Raw genomic sequence first — 6,674 nt, 5'->3', positions numbered from 1 at the left:
TAGCAGCGACCCTCTCCCCCTGGCCACCACACACAGGCCCATTTTTAGGAGACCAGTTGTTTAGGTGCTAAAAATAAATAGGTGAGTGAAAGAGATAGAGAGAGAAAGAGCACGAGAGGAGAGAGGAGATAGTGGGTTTTAACAGGCCTCTGCTCTCTGCTCACACTCTCACACCATGGCGTTTCTACTTGGCATGTTGGGAGGAATGAGAGAGAGCTGTGCTGAGGAGATTTTGGGATGATAGCAATCTGGGGTCTGCATATCTACAGTTCTAACAGTCACTATAGATTGGGTTTGTAACCATGAGCATAAAAAGAGACTCCTGAACAGTGCTCAGCACCGTGAAACGGGTGTTCCCAACAGGTTAGCATTATGCTAACGGTGTCCCACTCCACAACGTCTAGTGTATGTTGATAGATGCATGCAGTGACAGGCTAATGGACAGCGCCTGAATGCAACTAGAATATAATTGCGATAGCTTTATAGTGGCTACTTTAACACTAGCTGTCCCATTGCTGTGGTAGTTGGTGTAGTTAGTTGTCTGTTAGAGCATACTGTTGGAATCAGACTAGGGTAGGGGGAGGTGTTGGCTGGGGGTTACAGTTACAGTCAAAAGGAATAATCAGACAAGGAGACTCTGACGTTGTGTGTGTGCGTGCGTGCATTCGTGTGCCTGTCGACAGCCTATGGAGGGAAGGTAAATGTACTCTCCTTTGAGAGGGTAGGCTTAGCTGGGATATTAGGCAGGGTTGGGTAGGTTACTTTCTAAATGTAATCCATTCCAGTTTCTAGTTACCGGTCCAAAATTGTAATTAATGACTTTCTCCATAAGAAGCATCATTAGTGGTTTCTGACTTGTGGTTAGACTTCAATGCTGAATTGAATGCCATTGAGAAAACAGAAAGGTGTCATATAATGTATTTTTCCCAAACATCCTTTCTGAATTTAAAAGTAATCCATAAGTAATCATCTAGTTTTTCAAAAGTGTCCCCCAAATGCTTTGACACTGAAACTTTTCCCCTGACCCTTGACCCCAGGGATGTGTTGACAATCACTGAAACAGCTGTGCATACATGTGTGCATATATCACAGGGGGTTGGTGGCACCTTAATTGGGGAGGACGGGCTCGTGGTAATGGCTGGAGTGGAATAGGTGAAATGGTATTAAATACATCAAACACATGGTTTCATGCATTTGATACCAGTCCATTTGCTCCATTTCAGCCATTATCATGAGCTGTCCTCCCTTCAGCAGCCTCCTGTGGTATGCATGTGTGAGCATGTAGTTTACCCGTTGCCAATGACCATATCCAAAGCAAAACAAAGGCTTGATCTCAGCAAAATATAAAACGTGTGACCCAGGCACCATTTTCTTTGAGTACACTGCCTGTGTGACTATGTGTGTCTCTGGGTAGTCTAACTGACGAGGACAGTAACATGAGTCTTTTTTGTCAAGGTTTGTTTTCAGCCTTGCAGAGACAGTAACCCGATCTCTCTGCTTTCTCATTGTCACTGGGGCTAAAATGGAACAGCCTGGGCTTACAGTACATTGTATGGCTCAGAGTCTCTGATGAAGAAGTAACCTGCTAGCAGGCCGTGCTTGGTGTTATCACAACTTCAATGTACTGTAAATGGATAGTGATTACTATTGCTAAGTTTTATACTGGCAAAAAAGGAAGGTTGTGTGTTTGTTGAGTTCACTTGCAGGAAATATCACAGAGTCAACTCCATACTTTACCATCCCTGCTGTAGGAAGAGGAGAATTGCAGCTTGTCTTCGTACTTGTGAAACCTGGACTCGGGGGTAGATATAACATAGTTAAAGTCAAAGAAATCAGCCAAGACCTCAGAAAAAGAATTGTAGACCTCCACAAGTCCAGTTCATCCTTCTGAGCAATTTCCAAACACCAGAAGGTACCACATTCATCTGTACAACCAATATAACGCAAGTCTAAACACTATGGGACCACGCAGCCGTCATACCACTCAGGAAGGAGATGCATTCTGTCTTCTAGAGATGAACGTACTTTTGTGCGAAAAGTGCAAATCAATCCCTGAACAACAGCAAAGGACCCTGTGGAGATGCTGGAGGAAACAGGTACAAAAGTATCTATATCCACAGTAAAACACGTCCTATATCGACATAACCTGAGAGGCCACTCAGCAAGGAAGAAGCCACAGCTCCAAAACCGCCATAAAAAAGCCAGACTACAGTTTGCAACTGCGCATCGGGACAAAGATTGTACTTTTTGGAGAAATGTCCTCTGGTCTGATGAAACAAAAATAAAACTGTTTGGCCATAATGACCATCTTTATGTTTGGAGGAAAAAGGGGGAGGCTTGCAAGCCGAAGAGCACCATCCCAACCGTGAAGCACGGGGGTGGCAGCATCATGTTGTGGGGGTGCTTTGCTGCAGGAGGGACTGGTGCACTTCACAAAATAGATGGCATCATGAGGAAAGGAAAATTAGGTGGATATATTGAAGCAACATCTCAAGACATCAGTTAAAAATTGGTCACAAATGGGTCTTTGAGAAATAAATCATTCTCTCTACTATTATTCTGACTTTTCACATTCTTAAAATAAAGTGGTGATCATAACTGACCTAAGACAAGGAATTTTTACTAAGACTACATTTCAGGAATTGTGAAAAACTGAGTTTAAATGTATTTGGCTAAGGTGTATGTAATCTTCCGACTTCAACTGTATTACGAATTGCAATTCAAATCAAATCACATTTTATTGGTCACAGACACATGTTTAGCAGATGTTATTGCGCGTGTAGCGAAATGTTTGTGTTTCTAGCTCCAACAGTGCAGTAATATCTAACAAGTAATATCTAACAATTTCACAACAATACACACAAATCTAAGTAAAGGAATGGAATTAAGAATATTTGGACGGGCAATCTCAGAGCGGCATAGACTAAGATACAGTAGAATAGAATACAGTGTTTACATATGAAATTGGTAAAGCAAAATATTTAAACATTATTAAAGTGACTAGTGTTCAATTATTAAAGCTGCCAGTGATTCCAAGTCTATGTATATAGGGCAGCAGCCTCGAATGTGCTAGTGATGGCTATTTAACAGTATGATGGCCTTGAGATAGATGCTGTTTTTCAGTCTCTCGGTCCCAGCTTTGATGCACCTGTACAGACCTTGCCTTCTGGATGATAGCGGGGTGAACAGGTAGTGGCTCGGGTGGTTGTTGTCCTTGATGATCTTTTTGGCCTTCATGTGACATCTGGTGCTGTAGGTTTACTGGAGGGCAGGTAGTCCCAGTGTTTAGGATCAGCAAAGTGGACGTGTTGTTTCCTACCTTCACCACCTGGGGGCGGCATGTCAGGAAGTCCAAGACCCAGTTGCACAGGGCGTGGTTCAGACCCAGGGCCTCAAGCTTAATGATGAGCTTGGAGAGTACTATGGTGTTGAATGCTGAGCTATAGTCAATGAACAGCATACTTACATAGGTATTCCTCTTGTCCAGATGGAAAGGAAAGGGATATGGCAGTGTGCAGTGCGAGGGTGATGGCATCGTCTGTGGATCTATTGGGGCGGTAAGCAAATTGAAGTGGGTCTAGGGTGTCAGGTAAGGTAGAGGTGATATGATCCTTGACCAGTCTCTCAAAGCACTTCATGATGACAGAAGTGAGTGCTACGGGGCGATAGTCATTTAGTTCAGTTACCTTTGCTTTCTTGGGTACAGGAACAATGGTGGCCATCTTGAAGCATTTGAGGACAGCAGACTGGGATAGGGAGAGATTGAATATGGCCGTAAACACTCCAGCCAGTTGGTCTGCGCATGCTCTGAGGACGTGTCTAGGGATGCCGTCTGGGCCGGCAGCCTTGTGAGGGTTAACACGCTTAAATGTCTTACTCATGTCGGCCACAGAGATGGAGGTTGAGTCGGGCTGCATTGTGTTATCCTCAAAGCAGGCGAAGAAGGTGTTTTTTGTCAATATTTTTTTATTTCACCTTTATTTAACTAGGCAAGTCAGTTAATTATAAACAAATGATGGTCTTCCAGAAGGCAAAAGGCCTCCTGCGGTGACAGGGGCTGGGATTAAAAATAAAAATATAGGACAAAACAAACATCACGACAAGAGAGACACCACAACACTGTCATCGACGTGGCTGGTTTTCCCTTTGTAGTCCGTAATTGAATGTACACCCTGCTACATACGTCTTGTGTCTGAACCGTTGATTGTGACTCCCCTTTGTCTCTATACTAACGTTTTGCCTGCTTGATTGCCTTATGGAGGGAATAACTACACTGTTTGTATTCGGCCATATTCCCAGTCACCTTGCCATGGTTAAATGTGGTGGTTCGTGCGTTCAGTTTTGCGTGAATGCTGCCATCTATCCACGGTTTCCGGTTAGGGTAGGTTTTAATAGTCAGAGTGGGTACAACATCTCTAATACACTTCCTGATAAACTCAGTCACCGTATCAGTGTATTAGTCGATGTTATTCTCAGAGACTTCCCAGAACATGTCCCAGTCTGTGTGATCAATACAATCTTGAAGCGTGGATTCCAATTGGTCAGTCCAGCATTGAATAGCACTTAGCACAGGTACTTCCTGTTTGAGTTTCTGCTTATAGGAAGGGAGGAGCCAAATGGAGTCTTGATCAGATTTTCCGAAGGGAGGGCGGGGAGGGCCTTGTAGGCATCCCGGAAGTTGGAGTAGCAGTGGTCAAGTGTTTTAACAGCGCGAATACTACAGTCAATGTGTTGATAGAACTTCGATAGGTTTTTCGTCAAATTTGCTTTGTTAAAATCCCCAGCTACAATAAATGTGGCCTTAGTTTGCATAAAGTCCAGTGAAGTTCTTTGAGGGCAATCAAGGTATCGGCTTGAGGGGGAATATACTTGGCTGTGACTAAACCGAAGAGAATTCTCCTGGTAATTTCGATTGGCATTTGATTGTGAGGTATTCTAGTTCGAGTGAACAAAAAGGACTTAAGTTCCTGTATGTTATCACAATCACACTATGAAACATACACCCCTGCCCTTCTTCTTCCCGGACAGATATTAATTCCTGTCTGCGCGATGAACTAAGACCCCAACTGGCTGTATGGACTCAGAGAGTATATCCAGAGAGAGCTTTGTTTCCGTGAAACAGAGTATGTTACAATCCCTGATGTCTCTCGAGAAGGAAATCCTCACCCTGAGCTCATCAACTTTATTATCCAGAGACTGAACATTAGCAAGTAACATACTCGGAAGCAGTGGGTTGTGTGCGTGGGTCCACTCCGAATATCTCTTCTCCACCGGCTGTGTTATGGATCAGCCTCTGGAATCATTTAAATTACCTGGGGGGTACGAACAAAGGGTCCAATTCGGGAAAGTCATATTCCTGGTCATAATGCTGGTAATGCTGGTGAGTTACCGTCGCTCTGATATCCAAAAGTTCTTCCCGGCTGTATGTAATAACACAACAAAATTCTGGGCTAATAATGTTGCCTAGGGGCTAGAATCTACCCTATCTATCTGCACCATTTTCCTGTTTCGTACAATATGTTAGGAATTTGCAATACATATGATATGTTAAGAATTCCAATTTGTTGTGGCTAACGTTAGCTAGGTGACTGATGTTAGCTATGCTAGTGGTTAGGGTTATGGGTTAAGGTAAGTGTTAGGGTTATGGTTAAGGTTAGGGTTAAGGGTTAGCTAACATGCTTCGATTTTATTAGGATCTCTTTTGGTCGTCGTTTGGACTAATTTTCCAAGAGTTCATGCTTAGTTGCTAAGTAGCTACAGTGCCTTCAGAATGTATTCACACCCTTTTGACTGTACGGGTTGCATTAACTATGCTGTGATATGCTAAATTGCTAATACCTGCATCAGTATTCTGTCAGTAAATCTCTCTCTCAAAACACACACATCCATGAGGGCAGTCAGAGCAGGCAGTGTTGTAGGGTAGCAGCTGCACCTCTATTTTATACTGCTCTTATTATTCCTCTTTCTCTCTACTCCTGTCTGTCACCCCTTTCCCGTCTCTCTCCAGTCTACCTCAGTCTCCCTCTCTCTTTGCTCTCAGTTTGTCTTTGTAAATATATTTTTATTCAGTGTGTGTGTGTGTTGCTCTCTACTGGGCACTTGTGGTTTGACAGCCCTGTTACTTTTCACCTACTTCATTAGCGCAGACATAATCTTAGTCAGAGGCCAGATAACCACATCAGTATTGATAGATCCACTTTTTTAATACAATCCATGATTAACCTATTAGTTATACATTGACTACAACACATTTGTTACTAATGGATACCACAAGATTATTTAACTTTTGGACCATAGAGCTCACCAGTTTTTAATCCCAAAACCCGGAAATTAGTTCCTCTGGTTCGTTCAGACATTCCTATGGGGGAAATTAAGGGGAAAGAATTGAGTTTTGGTATAAATGCCGAAATAAAAGGTCTGAGGTTAACAGATTTAGGAGATTTTATATGTTTTGTTCTATGAGATCATATTGTTTTACCTAAATGCTTCAAAATTCACAAAAAATGTTAGCTAATGAAGATTATCTCAGAGAACAAAACATATAAAATCTCCTAAACCTTATTTTTGGCATTTATCTAAAAACCCTACAAAAAACTAAATGTATTTTCCCATAGGCTTTGTCCAATACAAAAAGACAGTATTCATATTCCTCTCTATGTGCATGTGTGTGTGCC

This window comes from Oncorhynchus tshawytscha, linkage group LG26, assembly GCF_018296145.1.
Source record: "Oncorhynchus tshawytscha isolate Ot180627B linkage group LG26, Otsh_v2.0, whole genome shotgun sequence".
Taxonomy (NCBI): Eukaryota; Metazoa; Chordata; class Actinopteri; order Salmoniformes; family Salmonidae; genus Oncorhynchus; species Oncorhynchus tshawytscha.
This window is presented reverse-complemented; position numbering follows the sequence as displayed.